General features: G+C 50.0%; 1 protein-coding gene and 2 long non-coding RNA genes across 4 annotated transcripts in view; 2 read left to right on the forward strand and 1 right to left on the reverse strand.

Moving 5' to 3' along the window:
- The first annotated feature begins 1550 nt into the window (after nt 1–1550).
- ARHGEF18 (Rho/Rac guanine nucleotide exchange factor 18) overlaps nt 1551–16403 on the forward strand; it is a 129195-nt gene continuing 114342 nt past the window's right edge. The window contains exon 1 of one of the 2 annotated variants that reach the window (XR_013409658.1): nt 1551–2463. The gene's annotated coding sequence lies outside the window, so the exon portion shown is untranslated. The remainder of the gene's footprint in view (nt 2464–16403) is intronic. The other variant, XM_028839557.2, reaches the window with a different exon arrangement.
- On the forward strand, nt 4569–6599 carry LOC144337057 (uncharacterized). Its single transcript, XR_013409680.1, has 3 exons — nt 4569–5440; nt 6058–6205; nt 6512–6599. It is a non-coding gene; the product is annotated as an uncharacterized LOC144337057 (long non-coding RNA).
- Nucleotides 8027–16141, reverse strand: LOC144337058 (uncharacterized). The gene is made up of 2 exons (XR_013409681.1): nt 15912–16141; nt 8027–9318 (listed from the first exon to the last, which is right to left on the reverse strand). It is a non-coding gene; the product is annotated as an uncharacterized LOC144337058 (long non-coding RNA).

Genomic DNA, 16403 nt, shown 5'->3' on the forward strand with positions numbered 1-16403 from the left:
CTGTGTGTGTGGGGGGGGCGTCCTACATGTAGATGTGCACATTTGTACCTGCCTCTGTGAGTCCCTGTGCCTACGTGTGACCGTGTGTGAGGTCCGATTGTGCGGTGTCCCAAAACCATCTGTGTGCGCTGCTGTGCAGGAGTGTGCTGGTAAATGTTGAACCTCTTCAGTGGAAAGCACTGATTTACAGTGTTGCCAGTTCTCATGGTGTAAATACTCTCACCACAGCCAATTTCGAATGGTGCCACTGAACAGTGAGTCAGAAAGAGATGGGCAGCAGCACCCATTATATCATATTTCTACCAAACAGGTTCCGTAGGCAAAAGCAACATCGAAAGCATAGATTGTAAGGCCAGGTGTGATGGCTCACACCTGTAACCCCAGCACTTCCGGAGGCCAAGGTGGGTGAATCCTCTGAGGTCAGGAGTTCGAGACCGGCCTGGCCAACATAGTGAAATCCCATCTCTACTAAAAATACAAAAAAATTATCCTGGTGTGGTGGTGGGTGACTGTAATCCCAGCTACCTGGGAGGCTGAGGCAGGAGAATCGCTTGAACCCAGGAGGCGGAGGTTGCAGTGAGCCGAGATTGCACCATTGCACTCCAGCCTGGGCAACAGAACAAGACTCTATCTCAAAAAAAAAAAAAAAGAAAGAAAAGAAAAAAAGGAAAAGGAAAAGGAAAAAAGCACAGATTATGGAAAATGCAACAAAAATAATGTTAAAGTGATTAAATGTGGTAAAATAGGCATAACATAACATTTACCATTTAACCTTCTTTAAAAAAAAATGGGATTTCACTCTGTCACCTAGGCTGGAGTATGGTGGCACAATCAAGCTCACTGCAGCTTTGAACACCTGGGCTCTAGTGATCCTCCCACCTCAGCCTCTGTAGCAGCTGGGACTGCAGGCAGGCACCACCACATCTGGCTAATTTTTAAATTTTTTGTAGAGCACCCACTCCAGTGACAGGCTGAAGCCAGCTCAAAAGCCAAGTTTTGTGGGGCATCATGGCTCATGCCTATAATCCCAGCACTGTGGGAGGCCAAGGTGGGAGGATTGCTTGAGCCCACGAGTTCAAGACCAGCCTGGGAAACATAGTAAAATCCCTGTCTCTACCAAAAAAAAAAAAAAAAAAAAACAAATTAGGCTGGGCGCAGTGGCTTACATCTCTAATCCCAGCACTTTGGGAGGCCAAGGTGGGTGGATTGGTTGAGCCCAGGAGTTCGAGACCAGCCTGGGCAATATGGTGAGACCCTGTCTCTACTAAAAGTACAAACCAAAAAAAAAAAAATTGCCAGCCTGGTGATGTGTGCCTGTGGTCCCAGCTACTCAGGAGGCGGAGGTGGGGGGATCACTTGAGCCCAGGAGACAGAGGTTGCAATGAACCAAAATTGCCCCCACTGCACTCCAGCCTGGATGACAGAGTGAGAGCCTGTCTCAAAAAATATATATATATAATAATTACATATAAATTTTATGAAGTCTATATATAATTTATACATAATTATATATAAAGTATATACAAATTATACATAAATTATCTATAAACAAAAAACTTAGCCAGGCATGGTGGCATGTGCCTGTAATCTCAACTACTCAGGAGGCTGAAGCCAAAGGATCACTTGAGCCCAAGAGATTGAGTCTGCAGTGAGCTCTGATTTCTCCACTGCACTCCAGACTGGATGACAGAATGAGACCCTATCTCTAAAAATAAAATAAACGTTTTTTTTTTTTTGTTTTTGTTTTTTTAAAGCCAAATTTGAGCATTTCCTATCAACTCTATGCTTGGTGACATGATTGGTAGGTGAAATCAGCCATGCTGGGGGTATTTACACCAGGAGAATTGGCAATGGCTACAAATCGGAGAGGTGGTTGTTAAACATTACCAGCACACCATGTTGTTCCACCAGTTTCCAGGTACCCACGTAACAATGTAACTATGTGTGTTTCTGTCTCTCTGTGTGTACCCACCATGCTGGGGTTCGTCTGGGTGCCTGAGTCTCTACGGATACACATGACTTGCATGTCCCTGTATGTTGCTGTCTATATACCCATGTGCCTGGGTGAGGCCCCCACACCCTGTTTCTCTCCAGCAGTTGGTTCCACAGGAAGCTGCTGGGTGTGGGTTGAGGATGCTGGGCCTCCCCCCCAGCTCCCCACGCCTCCTCCTCAAGACACCTGCATGCACAGGGCTGAGGGGTGGGAGCAGGGCTCTCTTCCTCTAGAACCCCCATCCTCTGTACTCTTCTTAGGCCCCTCGATTGGCCTGCAGCTGGGAGCAGAGTGGCGAGCATGCAGGCAGGCAGTTGAAAAAGAGGAAGTCGAGGTGCTGTTGGGCCACTCTGTGGTTATCCGAGGCTCTACCCTTGGGCCAGATCGAAACCCTGGCCATAGGTCATGGGGGCTGCAGGAGCTGGTAGCCAGGCTGGGTGCCTACAGGTCGAAGAACCGAGCTCCATCTGGTGAGTACATATCCTGGGAAGTGGAGAGAGACGCACCCATCGGGACAGAGTGGTGGTGGGGTCTGGGAAGTCTCAGGGGACAGCGAGCAGACAGACATCACTGCCTCTCTCCCCCTTGCAGTCAGCTTGCTTCCTGAGTGGGTGGGGGAAGCTGTTTGACCCTTACGTTCTTTGTGCAGAGATCTGTGGTCATAAGAGGTCACCCCAGGGGACGGGGATCCGTGAGGGGCCACCAGGTAAGAAAGGGAGGTGGAGGCCGGGCGTGGTGGCTCACACCTGTAATCCTAGCACTTTGGGAGGCCGAGGAGGGTGGATCACTTGAGGTCAAGAGTTGGAGACCAGCCTAGCCAACATGGTGAAACCCCGTCTCTACTAAAAATACAAAAATTAGCCAGGCGTGGTGGCGGGCGGCTGTAGTCCCAGCTACTCAGGAGGCTGAGGCAGGAGAATGGCTTGAATCTGGGAGGCCGAGGTTGAAGTGAGTCTCTCAGTCTCAAAAAAAAGAAAAGAAAAGAAAAAGAAAGGAAGATAGACCTCCTTGTAGCCAAGGCCCTCCGGCATGGAGACAGGAGACAGAGAATGAATGGGGGAGCTGTGGCAAAGGCTCAGGTGCCCTTTGCATCTTAAACTGCAGATTCCGGGGCACCCCATGAACCTCCCTGATGCAGATTCTGAATCCACCGTCAAAACAAACTCACACTTAAGGCCGAAGGCTGAGAACCGGCCCTGAGAAGGGTCTTGTCCTGATCTGAGATCATTCAGAGTGCACGACCCTCCCCAGGCAGCCTTCCTCCAGGTGAAGGTTCTGAGTTCTCCTGCTTGGGAGGCATCCCCTGGCTCCTCTCGTGGCCGCCTCTTAGGGGGCCTCCCGCACCACCGCCTGCCTGGGACCAGGGGTGGGGGGTGGGGAGGGGAGGAAGGTTGCGGTTTCTGCTGGGCACACCCAGTCTGTTGTTTCCTGCCGGCCCCCAGTGCTGCAGGGCGGGCTTCAGGCACCCTGAGGTCTAGGAAGGTGGCCCCAGAACCAGGAGGGAGTGAGTCTAGTTAAGAGTGGACAGCTGGGGCAGAGAGGATGGAGCGGGTGAGTGACTCTGGGGGCTGATGCTCCAAGGCCAGGTCACCTGCAGTTCTGAGAAAAGAACCTGATAACCAAAGGAGGTCAGGAAAGGGTTACCCTCATAATCAGCCACGTTTCAACTCCCTTGTTGTGACTGGGAGTCACTCTGGGAGGGCTTCCTGGTAGAGGCAGCCTTTTCACTATTCCTTGAAGACCCAGTAGATGCCAACTGCAAACACGTCGGTGCTTCTAGTCTGGGCTGTCTCCAGGCCTCCCTGGCCATCCCCCAGCCCGTGACACAGGGATGGGCATATGCTGATGGTCAATACTGTTGTAGATGATATGGTGACCGTGTTGGACAGCCGGGCGTTCAAATCCCAGTTCCCTGTCCTCTCTGTGGCCTTGGGCAAATGAATTAACTGCTCTGAGCTTTTGTTTGCTCATCTGTTAAAAGGCCGTTATGAGTTTTTGGGATGTGTGTGTGTGTGTGTGTGTGTGTGTGTTGGAGACACAGTCTTGCTCTATCACCCAGGCTAGAGTACATTGGTGCAATCTCGGCTCACTGCAACCTCCACCCCCCGGGTTTAAGCAATTCTCCTGCCTCAGCCTCCCAAGTAGCTGGGATTACAGGCACGCACCACCACGCCCGGCTAAGTTTTGTATTTTTAGTAGAGACAGCGTTTCACCATATTAGCTAAACTGGTCTTGAGCTCCTGACCTCAGGTGATCCTCCTGCCTTGGGCTCCCAAAGTGCTGGGATTACAGGCATGAGCCGCCTCGCTCAGCCTGTTAGGAAGTTTTGTCTGTGAGATCTTAGTACAGTGTCTGGCACGTGACAGATCAGAAAACATTGTCAGCCTCACCTATACCTTCATACTCTGACCTTGTCCCTAAGCCTTCCTTCCTGAGCAGTCCCCACCATCTTCTGAAATGTTCTGTGTCACACCCATAGTGGATCTCAATCTGTAAGCAAGTGTGCTAGAGTGGACTTCTTGAGGATCCCATCCACCCATCCCTGTGTCATATGCTACTGTATTCTCTCTCTCTCTCTCTCTTTTTTTTTTTTTTTTTTTTTTGAGACAGAGTCGCCCAGGCTGGAGTGCAGTGGCACAGTCTCAGGTCACTGCAACCTCCACGTCCTGGGTTCAAACAATTCTCCTGCCTCAGCGTCCTGAGTAGCTGGGATTATAAGTGTGCACCACCACACCTGGCTAATTTTTGTAGTTTTAGTAGAGATGGGGTTTCACCATGTTACCCAGGCTGGTCTTGAACTCCTGACCTCAGGTGATCTGCCTGCCTTGGCCTCCCAAAGTGCTGGGATTACAGATGTAAGCCACTGCACCCGGCCTGTTGTATTTTTAATTCTAACCTCTTTATCTCCTGTAGGGCTGTTGCTATTGTCTGTTTTTCTTCTTGTTTTTTGGTATGAGGCTCTGTCTTCTAGTATGCCTGGTAGTCTTTGATTAAATGCCAGGCCTTGTTTGTGAAAAACAATAGGGATCATTTGTGTCTCTTTATGGTGTCATTCTTCTCCGTAGAGGGTTTACTTTTGCTTTGGGCAGGCAGTTAGAGAAAGGAAAGATCACTTTAATCTGATTATGACCTACGCTGACTTCAAGATGGATTTTGCTCTTGGTGAGGGCTAGTCTATGTCTGGTCCCTCCTTGCTCCTAGGGTGTAGTCTTTTAGGCATCTCAATCACCTCCTCTTTGTGGACCCTGAATTCCAATGTTTATTTCCCCAACATAAGATTGCTAAGAGCTACATTCAGCTTCTCAGGCTTTTTCTGGTCTGCCTCCCACTCACTCGAGAACTGTGTTCAAATCAACAACTTGTTTGTGAGAGAAAAGCACTGCATCATTATGTCCTTCTCACTTTCCTAGGTTTCCTTTTTTTTGGGGGGGGGGATGGAGTCTCGCTGTGTCATCTAAGCTGGAGTGCAGTGGCATGACCTTGGGTCATCACAACCTCTGCTTCCCAGGTTCAAGCGATTCTCCTGCCTCAGCCTCCCGAGTAGCTGGGATTACAAGCACCCACCACCATGCCTGGCTAATTTTGTATTTTTAGTAGAGACAGGGTTTCACCATGTTGGCCAGGCTGGTCTTGAACTCCTGACCTCAGGTGATTTGACTGCCTTGGCCTCCCAAAGTTCTGGAATTACAGATGTGAAACACTGCGTCCAGCCCCAAGGTTTCCTTTCTTTCCAGGGCTGTGATTCTTCCAAATCTGACTGCCAATGCCTTCCAAGCAAGGGTGGTTTTTTACTCTTCCAGTTTTGTCCAGCTTTTCTCTTTGTTCTTGGTGGGAGGATAAATCTGCAATAAGCTAGCCTGCCATCATTAGAAACAGATATTCCAGCTGGGTGCAGTGGCTCACGCCTGTAATCTCAGCACTTTGTGAGGCCGAGGCAGTTGGATCACCTGAGGTCAGGAGTTCGAGACCAGCCAGGCCAATATGGTGAAGCCCCGTCTCTACTAAGAATACAAAAAATTAGCCAGACGTGGTGGCGGGCGCCTGTAATCCCAGCTACTTGGGAGGCTGAGGCAGGAGAATCACTTGAACCTGGGAGGCAGAGGTTGCAGTGAGCCGAGATTGCACCATTGCATTCCGGCCTGGGCAACAAAAGTGAAACTCCATCTCAAAAAAAAAAAAAAAAAAAAAGAAAAGAAAGAAAGAAAAGAAAGAGCCGGGCGCGGTGGCTCAAGCCTGTAATCCCAGCACTTTGGGAGGCCGAGACGGGCGGATCACGAGGTCAGGAGATCGAAACCATCCTGGCTAACACGGTGAAACCCCGTCTCTATTAAGAAATACAAAAAACTAGCCGGGCGAGGTGGCGGGCGCCTGTAGTCCCAGCTACTCGAGAGGCTGAGGCCGGAGAATGGCGTGAACCCGGGAGGCGGAGCTTGCACAGCCTGGGCGACAGAGCGAGACTCCGTCTTAAAAAAAAAAAAAAAAAAAAAAAAAAAAAAAAAAAAAAAAAAGAAAGAAAAGAAAGAGAAGTAGATACCCTGTTGTATTTTTAAAAGTGACACTTAACTGGGTGCAGTGGCTCACACCTGTAATCCCAGCACTTTGGGAGGCCGAGGATCACCTGAGGTTAGGAGTTCAAGACCAGTCTGGCCAACATGGTGAAAGCCTGCCTCTACTAAAAATACAAAAATTAGCTGGGCATGGTGGTGCACGCCTGTGATCCCAGCAACTTGGGAGGCTGAGGCAGGAGAATCGCTTGAATTCGGGAGTTGGAGGTTGGAGGTTGCCGTGAGCTGAGATCGCACCACTGAACTCCAGCCTGGGTGAGAGTGAGACTTTGTCTAAACAAACAAACAAACAACAACAACAAAAAAAACAGAGAGAGAGAGAGAAGGAAAAAGAAAAGAAAAGAAATAGATACCCCTGTTGCATCTTTAATGTGAGATTTGGCTGGGTGCCATGGCTCACGCCTGTAATCCCAACACTTTGGAAGGGTGGAGGTCACTTGAAGTTCAGAGTTTGAGACCAGCCTGGGCAACGTAGAAGACCCCATCCCTACAAAAAAATTAAAAGCAAAAAAAAATAGGCAAGTGTGATAGCATGCGCGTATATTCCCAGCTGCTCAGGAGCCTGAGGCAAGAGGATTGCTTGAGCCAAGGGGTTCGAGGCTGCAGTGAGCTATAGATCACACTACTCCAGCCTGGGTAACAGAGTGAGATCCTGTGTCAAAAATGAAAGTTAAAAAATAACAGACTGGGAGCGGCGGCTCATGCCTGTTATCCCAGCACTTTGGGAGGCTGATTTGGGGCTGGGGGTGCTTTGGGGCTGGGAAGTAATGTAAAGGATTAGGGGACTGCAGGAGGGAGTCACACAGCAAGTACGTGCTGGAGGAGCTGGGATTTGAAGCCAGGATTTGAAGTAGGGATTTTTCAGACGCAAGGAGTGAAGATGCTGATAAAGGAGCTTCCACCAGCAGGGGGCAGCACCTGCACAGATGAGCACTCGTCGACACACAGACCATATCCTACACTTGGGTACAGAGAGAAAGGTGGTGTGACTCATGCCTGTAATCCCAGCACTTTGGGAGGCCACAGCAGGAGGATCGCTTGCGCTCAGGAGTTTCGAGACCAGCCTGGGCAACATAGACCCCAGCTCTACAAAAAAGAAAAACAAACAAAAAAAAAACTTAGCCAGTGTGGTGGCACACACCTGTAGTCCTAGCTACTCAGGAGGCTGAGGCCGGAGGATCCCTTGAGCCCAGGAGTTGGAGGCTGCAGTGAGCTGTGATCACGCCATTGCACTCCAGCCTGAGTGACAGAGCAAGACCCCGTCTCAAAACAAACAAACAAACAAAAAAACAGAAACAGATGAAGACACAAATATGTAGAAACATAGAAACCCAGGCAGACACCAAAACCACCTCACAGATACTAGAAACAGATCTCCCCAAGACACAGATGAGTCATGCAGGTGGATCTGACCCCACAGATACAAATGGGCATTCTCAGTCTCTCTCTCTCTCTCTCTCTCTCTCTCTCTCACACACACACACACACACACACACACACAATCACAGAGACACTTTTAAAACTATCTAGATAATCAAATACACCCCACATTGACAAGTTAATATTCAGAACTAACCCTGAAACATGTGTTCTCCAAACATGTAAATGCATCATCAAACCCACCGAGACGATGGCACGCACGCACACACAAACACTCAGACATCCATGCACACCCAGGCTCCCCATAGGACCCAGGTGGTATTTGTATTTCCCTAAGATTGTCTTGTCCAGCCAGGGTAAGAGACCTGTAGGACTGGGTTTAAGGGACAGAGGGTGCTAAAGGGCTTGGCTTCGCCTCAAACCAGGGGTCCCTGGGCCCCTGGGCCCCTGAGCTGGAAACCCCAGCCCCCCTGCTGAAGCCCCAGGCTTCTATCAGCTGATGTATCTGGCAGACCTTGGAGGCAGTCTCCGCCTCTCTTACTGGCAGCCCCGTCCTGGCAGGGATTCCCAGCCCAGCTCACACTCGAGCTCTCACACGCACGCACGCACGGCCCCCATGGCTGACTCGGTGCTCAACCACTCCTGGCCAGCCTTCTCCAAGCTGTGGCTGAAGCGGTGGGCCTTCAAGAGAGGTAAGCAGCTGGCAGTGACCAGCGGGAGCCATCCACCCAGGCGGGGATCCCAGGACGGCCTGCCCGCCAACCCCCTTCGAGCTTTTTCTTGGCCAGGGTACAGACTCCGCTGGCACCGGCCCTGGATTCCATGACCCCTGATTCTCCAGGGCCCCCTGGAATTATCACAGACTTGTGGGGTCCCTCTTGTTTCAGAGGCAATGTCTCCCAAGACTCGGCCAGGAACTTGTCTCAGGCGGTAAATTTGCAGAAAGAAAGTCCGCCCTCTTAACTCAGCCGCTGAACTCCTTAGGGGCAGTCCAGTGATTTCCTGGGGGTCCTAGATACTGTGGGTTTCTGGCCCAGGTGCAGGACAGGAGGCTCGGGGCAGAAACAAAAACGGGGGGATTAGTGGCTCTTGGGCACACACTTCAGTCAAACACACATACATACACACATACATACACACATCGACTGGTGCCTGCTCTCTCAACCCCCAGGGTCCCCAGGCCTCAGGTGACCTCTTTGGGGACTGGTAACAGACTTTATTATATCATCAAAGGTCTGAGTGAACTGTTGTTGCAAAGAGAGACACTTCTTTATTTATTTGTTTATTTATTTTGAGACCGAGTCTCATTCGGTCGCCGGGGCTAGAGCATGATCTTGGTTCACTGCTGCAACCTCTGCCTCCCAGGTTCAAGCGCTTCTCCTGCCTCAGCCTTTCGCGTAGCTGGGATTACAGGTGCCCCCCCACCACACCCGGCTAATTTTTGTATTTTTAGTAGAGACGGCGTTTCACCATGTTGACCAGGCTGGTCTCGAACTCCTGACCTCAGGTGATCGACCTGCCTCAGCCTCCCAAAGTGCTAGGATTATAGGCGTGAGCCACCGCACCCAGCCATCAAAGAGACACTTAATGCTCAAGAGTTTAGCCCTTGAAGATAACCAGATGATGTCCAGGTACGCAGGGCACGAGAGGACAGTGCCGGACAATATCATAAGAGCTGGTCATGCACTCGTTGCTTCGTGAGCTTCCTTGTCCCCCATTCCCCACTGCCCATATGAGCCCCTCCTGGTCAGGCCAGCCACATCGCTCAGCCTGCATGACTTGTTAGTCACGGCCACCATCACCTGCATGAGCCACGTACTTGTTCAAGGTAGCAATGAGTTTTCATGAAGGAGGGGGCCAATGGGAAGACTGACTAGCTGGTTCATTCCACGGACCATCCTTGAAGGCTCATTGCATACCAGGTGCTGTGCTGGGGTCAGGGAGCAGGTGGGAGTATCAGGGGACCCAGGGGCTGGAGTTAGGGGCAGAGAGGATGGCCTAGGGAACTGGGATGCAATAGAAGAGTCATCATCAGGATAGAAGTTGTTGCTAGCTGTTGAGCTCTCATGAAGTTGGGCTCAGAGAGGTTGAGTGACTTGCTCAAGGTCACACAGCAAGTGTATGCTGGAGGAACCAGGATTTGAAGCGGATTCTGTCTGAGGCCACTTTGATGTGTTCTGACTGATGAACAAAGCTGCCAATGTGGGCAGCTGGAGTGCCTGGGGAGGGTTTTTAGATCCCATGATGGATGGCGATCCTGAAGAATCAGTGTATCTGCCATGGATCACCAAAGTGTCCGCCTGTGACCCAGGTCCCTAAGAAGTTCTGCTCCTCTTGTGGCTGCTCAGCTCCCCCTGTCTCCCTGCCCAGGCAATTGAGGCTGAGATTTATATGCCAGCAGGTGGGGGAGTGAGCTGTGGGAACTGACAGTGACTCTTAAACCCTTTTATGGCTGATGCTGCAGGGGCTGGTAGTGGAGGAGGCTGCCTGGGACCTGAATCCAGGCTGATGGACAGCTCCTTGGAGAGGAGCATGGGGGTGGGGAGCAGTATGCATCCCCAGCAGAGCCCCTTTCCCTGAGGCCTCATGTCTCCTCTGGCTTAGCTCCCCTGGGAGAGTGACTCCCTCACGTCGTGTCTTTTGTCAGTAGCCTTGGAAAGCAGGGAAGAATGGCCTTTTTATCACCCTCTTAAGCTCTGTAACTGGCTGTCTGGGCACCTAATAGGAATTTCCTGGGGAAAGGGTGGGATTGGACTTGGGGAGGCAAGTAAGGCTTGGGAGAGGAGAACTGAGACTTTTAGTGAAGGATCCCAGTGCCCCTTCCCCCATCAACTGCCCCCGTTAACCATTCCACTCACGTTTTCTCATTCATTCCTCAATCTATTGGTGCATGTCTGATGAGTGCAGTCTGTGCCTCGCTCACCTTGGTTTCCTTCCTGTGTGGCTCTTCTGCCACAATTCTGTCCCTCTTCCTTTTACATCTCCTTCCTCACCCCCTCAGAATGCCATCTCCTGAGTGTAATGCATCACTGGCTCTGGACACTGCCATATAACCTATCCATCCAACTATCTACCCATTCATCCCTGCAACCATGCAGCCATCCAACTATCTATCCAGCCAACCAGCCAGTCAGCCAACTCTTCAGCCAGCCATCCATCCATCCATCCCTCCATCCATCCATCCATCCATCCACCCACCCACACACCCACCCATTCATCCATTCTTCCATCCATCCACCCACCCATTTATCCACTCTTCCATCCCTCCATCCATCCATTCATCCATCCATGCACTCTTCCATCCATCCAACCATCCATCCATTCAAACATCCATTCATCCATCTACCTATCCATCCACCCATCCACTCATACATCCAATTATCTACTTATTCATCCATCCACCTATCCATCCATCTGCCTATCCAACCATTCACCCATCCATCTATCCACTCATTCATCCATCCATCCATCCTTCCACACATCCACCCATCCATTCAACCATCCACTCACCCATCCATCCATCCAGCCGTCTAACCATTTATCTACCCATTTATCCATTCACTAGCAAATGTATGGGCACTGACTCTGTGTCCAACCCAGCACAGCACAGGATAGCCTGGTGATTGTGAGCTCTTTTTTGAATTCAGAAATACCTGAATTTGACTCCCAGCTCTACCTCATACCATAGTGGTATGGCCTTGGTAAAGTCAATGCACCTCTCTAAACCTCAGTTTCCCTTTCTATAAAATGAGGACTCAGAGAGTTGTTGTGAGTATAGAAGAATGAAAAGTACATGATGGGCTTAGCACTAAGCCAGGCATATAGAAAGCGATGATACAAGATTTTACCCCTTGGAGCTTGGGGATGTAAAAGTGAGTCAGATATAGTCCCTGCCCTCACAGACCTCATGCTCTAGAGCAGGGATCAGCAAACCTTTTCCATAAAGAGCTAGGCAGAGCAATCCAAAGTCCTGTGGCTAAAATTGTCTGCAGAGGATGGGACGGAGCCCTCAGCTGCCAGGCAGGAAGAGTGGTAGGAATGGCACAGAGATACCAGGAGAATGGTGAGTTGGGGGTGCATGTGTGTGAGGGGGAGGTAAGAGGACAAGCTGGGAAGGGCTCTGAATGTCATCCTAAGGGGACTGGAGTCTATGGGGGTGGGGATCAGTAGAAGGGGAGTGACCATCAGAGTGTTGTATCAAAGGGACACACCAACTCCAGGGTGTACTACAGGGGACAGACTGGTAGCTGAGGGTCTGTTACAAATGTGATTGGCAATCATTTGGGGTGATTGTGGTTGGTAATTGACAGAGCTCAGTCTATGACATGGGGATTAGGGCTTAGCTCATAATATTGGAATCAGGACGCAGCCTACGACACCAGGATTGGAGCTTAGTCTATGATGCCAGATCAAGATTCAGTGTATGACACCAGGATTGGGGCTCGGTCTATGATACCAGGATAAGAGCTAAGACTATAACACCAGGATTAGGGCTTAGCCTATGACACTAGGATCGGGGTCAATATATGACACCAGGATAAAGGCTTAGTCTGTGACACTAGAATGGGCGTTCAGTCTATGATACAAGAATGAGTGCTAAACCAATGACAGCCAGATAAGGTTCAGTCTATGATATCAGGATCAAGGCTCAGTATATGACACCAGGATCATGGCTCAGTCTGTGACACAGAGTTTAGGGTTCAATCTGTAAAACTAGGATCAGAGTTGAGTCAGTCATTGGGAACTAGGATCAGAATTGAGTTCATCATCAGGTCAAGCTCAACCTGTTCCTAGGTCAGAAGGTTCCCTATAAAAACAAAACTCAGTCGGGCATCATGGCTCATGCCTGCAATCCCAGCACATTGGGAGGCCGAGGTGGGAGGATCATATGAGGCCAGGAGTTTGAGACTAGACTGGCCAACATGACGAAACCCTGTCTCAACTAAAAATGCAAAAATTAGCTGGGCATGGTGGTACACATCTGTGGTCCCAGCTACTCAGAAGTCTGAGACAGAAGAATCGCTTGAGCCCAAGAGGTAGAGATTGCAGTGAGCCAAGATCGAACCACTGTACTCCAGCCTGGGTGACAGAGTGAGACTCTCTTAAAACAAAGCAATAACAACAAAAAAACACACACACAACACACAACCCTGGAATTTCTTTTTTTTTTTTTTTTTCTTTTTTCTTTTTTTTTTTTTGAGACAGAGTCTCACTCTGTCACCCAGGCTGGAGTGCAGTGGCACAATCTCAGTTCACTGCATCCTCCCCTTCCCTGGCTCAAGAGATTCTCATGTGTCAGCCTCCCTAGTAGCTGGAATTCTAAGTGCACGCCACCATGCCCAGCTAATATTTGTATTTTTAGCAGAGACTGTGTTTCGCCATGTTGGCCAGGCTGGTCTCGAACTCCTGACCTCAAGTGATTCGCCCGCCTGGGCCTCCCAAAGTGCTGGATTAAAGGTGTGAGCCACTGCGCCCGGCCAACCCTGGCCTTTCACCTTTGATCTTTGGACCCCAGACCTTCAGGTTTCACAGATACGGGGCATGAGGTTCTGCAGGCTACGGGAGGCCTCAGGCCTCCACAAGGACCCTGTCCAGTGAAGCAAGCCAATCCTGCTGCCTCTCCTCCAGCCCCCAGGGGACTTGGCTGAGGACTGGGACTGCCTTTCCCCTCCCAAGCTCCCACCAGCCTCCAGGACCCTCCCCCACATCTGGCTTTCCTTCACAGCCTGCTTGGTTCGTTTCTGTGAGTCACAGATGCTGCTTTGGCTTTTGGGTGGGGAAGATTAACGACAGCAGCTGAACAGAGTCCCTCCAACCAGCCTGGGAGGGCAGCCTGGAAAGCAGTGATGGTGGAAACCCCGGCATTGCCCGTTACTGTCCAGCCATTCATCCATGAATACAGGCGGCATCAGGGGGCAAATTTACCTTGAAGCAATGGAACTGAAGCTTCAGGCCCCATGTGCACCTGTCCCATCCAAAACTCTGCAAGAGGCTCCAGCAAAAATTTTCTTAGCAACAGCTTTATTAACAACTTTTTAAAAATATTTTAATAACAAATTATTAATATTTATTAACAACTACCATATACTTCACCTATTTAAAGCACACAATTCAGTGGTTTTAGGCCAGGTGAAATGGCTCATGCCTGTAATCCCAGCACTTTGGGACGCCAAGGTGGGGAGATTGCCTGAGCTCAGGAGTTCGTGACCAGCCTGGCCAACACAGCAAGACCCCCATCTCTACTAAAACTACAAAAATTAGCCAGGTGTGGTGGTGCCCACTTGTAATCCCAGCTACTCGACAGGCTGAGGCAGAAGAATCGCTTGAATCCGGGAGGCGGAGGTTGCAGTGAGCCAAGATGGCACCACTGCACTCCAGCCTGGGCGACAGAGTGAGGCTTTATCTCAAAAAAGAGATTGCGACCGGGTGCGGTGGCTCACGCCTGTAATCCTAGCCCTTTGGGAGGCTGAGGCGGGCAGATCACAAGGTCAGGAGATCAAGACCATCCTGACTAACACGGTGAAACCCCGTCTCTACTAAAAATGCAAAAAATTAGCCAGGCGGGGCGGCGGGCGCCTGTAGTCCCAGCTACTCGGGAGGCTGAGGCAGGAGAATGGCATAAACCCGGGAGGCGGAGCTTGCAGTGAGCTGAGATCCGGCCACTGCACTCCAGCCTGGGCGACAGACAGAGCAAGACTCTGTCTCAAAAAAAAAAAGAGATTGCATAACAGCAGTTCCTCAAAAAGTTAAGCATAGATTAGCATGTACTCCAGCAATTTCCTTCCTAGGACAATGGAAAACACACATCCGTGCAAAAACTTGTAAGCAATTGTTCATGGTAGCATGATTTGAAATAGCCAAATGGTGGAAACAACCCAAACGTCCATCAGCAGATCACTGGATACACGAAATGTGGTATCTCCATACAATTGAATAGTATTCAGCCCTAAAACAAATAAAGCACTGGCCGGGTGCGGTGGCTCACACCTGTAATCCCTACACTTTGGGAGGCCAAGGCGAGTGGATCACCTGAGGTTAGGAGTTCGAGACCAGCCTGGCCAACATGGTGAAACCCCATCTCTACTAAAAATAAAAATACCAAAATTAGCTGGGCTTGGCAGCGTGCACCTGCAATCCCAGCTACTTGGCAGGCTGAGGCAGGAGAATTGCTTGAGCCGGGAGGCAGAGGTTGCAGTGAGCCAAGATCACTCCACTGCACTCCAGCCTGGGTGACAGAGCGAGACTCCATCTCAAAAAGAAAGAAAAGAGAAGAAAAGAAAAGAAAAGAAAGAAAGAGAAAGAAATGAAGCACTGCCATACACCACATTATAGACACACCTCAAAATATGTAAAGTCAAAGCAGCAGGTCACAAGAGACCACATAGTGTATCATTCCATTTATGTGAAATGTTCAGGGGGCAAGGGACATGGATTAGAATTTGTCATTGCTTTGGGACTGAGCATCTTTGAGCTTATCCATTTCCATCTGCAGGTGGGTCCTGGGGCATGTGGCTCCTGGGGGGCCCAACTCCCTGCTCTCTGCTTCTCACTCCCCACCAAAAGAAGAGGCAGCCTCAATTCCACCATGAGAGAGAGACTCTCCTACAAATGTGGGCATTGTGGGCATTAGGGCTGGGCACAGTGGCTCACACCTGTAATCCTAGCACTTTGAGAGGCTGAGTCGGGAGGATCACTTGAGCTCAGGAGTTTGAGACCAACCTGGGCAACATAGTGAGACCTCATCTCTAATAGAAAAAAGAGGAAAAAATAAGCTTATTTTTCAAAGTAGTTTTTAATTTAAAAAAAGAAGAAGAAGAAAGCTAGGTGCCTTGACTCACACCTGTAATCCCAACACTTTGGGAGGTTGAGGGGGGCAGATCACCTGAGGTCAGGAGTTCAAGACCAGCCTGAAAACATGGTGAAACCCCGACGCTACTAAAAGTACAAAATTAGCCAGGCACAGTGGTGTGCACCTGTAATCCCAGCTACTCAGGAGGCTGAGGCAGGATAATGGCTTGAACTCGGGAGGCGGAGGTTTTGGTGAGCCAAGATCATGCCATTGCACTCCAGCTTGGGGGCGTCACAGCAAGACTCTGTTGAAGAAGAAGAGGAAGAAGAAGAAGAGAAAGAGGGAGAGGAAGAAGAAGAAGGAGGAGAAGGAGGATGAGGAAGAGGAGGAGGAAGAAGAAGGAAGAAGAAGAAGGAAGAAGGAAGAAGAAGAAGGAAGAAGAAAGAAGAAGAAGGGAGGAGGAGGAGGAGAGGGAAAAACAATGTGGGCATGGGGTACTTGCATTTGGTCTATGGGACCATTAGCATCATTGATCAACTGAAGGCTTTTTGCTAGAGCAGGCATGACAAATTGATTTCATACATAAGCCAACTTGGATCACCTGGTAATGACTACTGGAACTGGTGTGTTGGGAAGAATCCTGAGGGGGCGAATGGCTAAGCAGGAAATTGCCTCG

This window comes from Macaca mulatta, chromosome 19, assembly GCF_049350105.2.
Source record: "Macaca mulatta isolate MMU2019108-1 chromosome 19, T2T-MMU8v2.0, whole genome shotgun sequence".
In the NCBI taxonomy this organism is placed as follows: Eukaryota; Metazoa; Chordata; class Mammalia; order Primates; family Cercopithecidae; genus Macaca; species Macaca mulatta.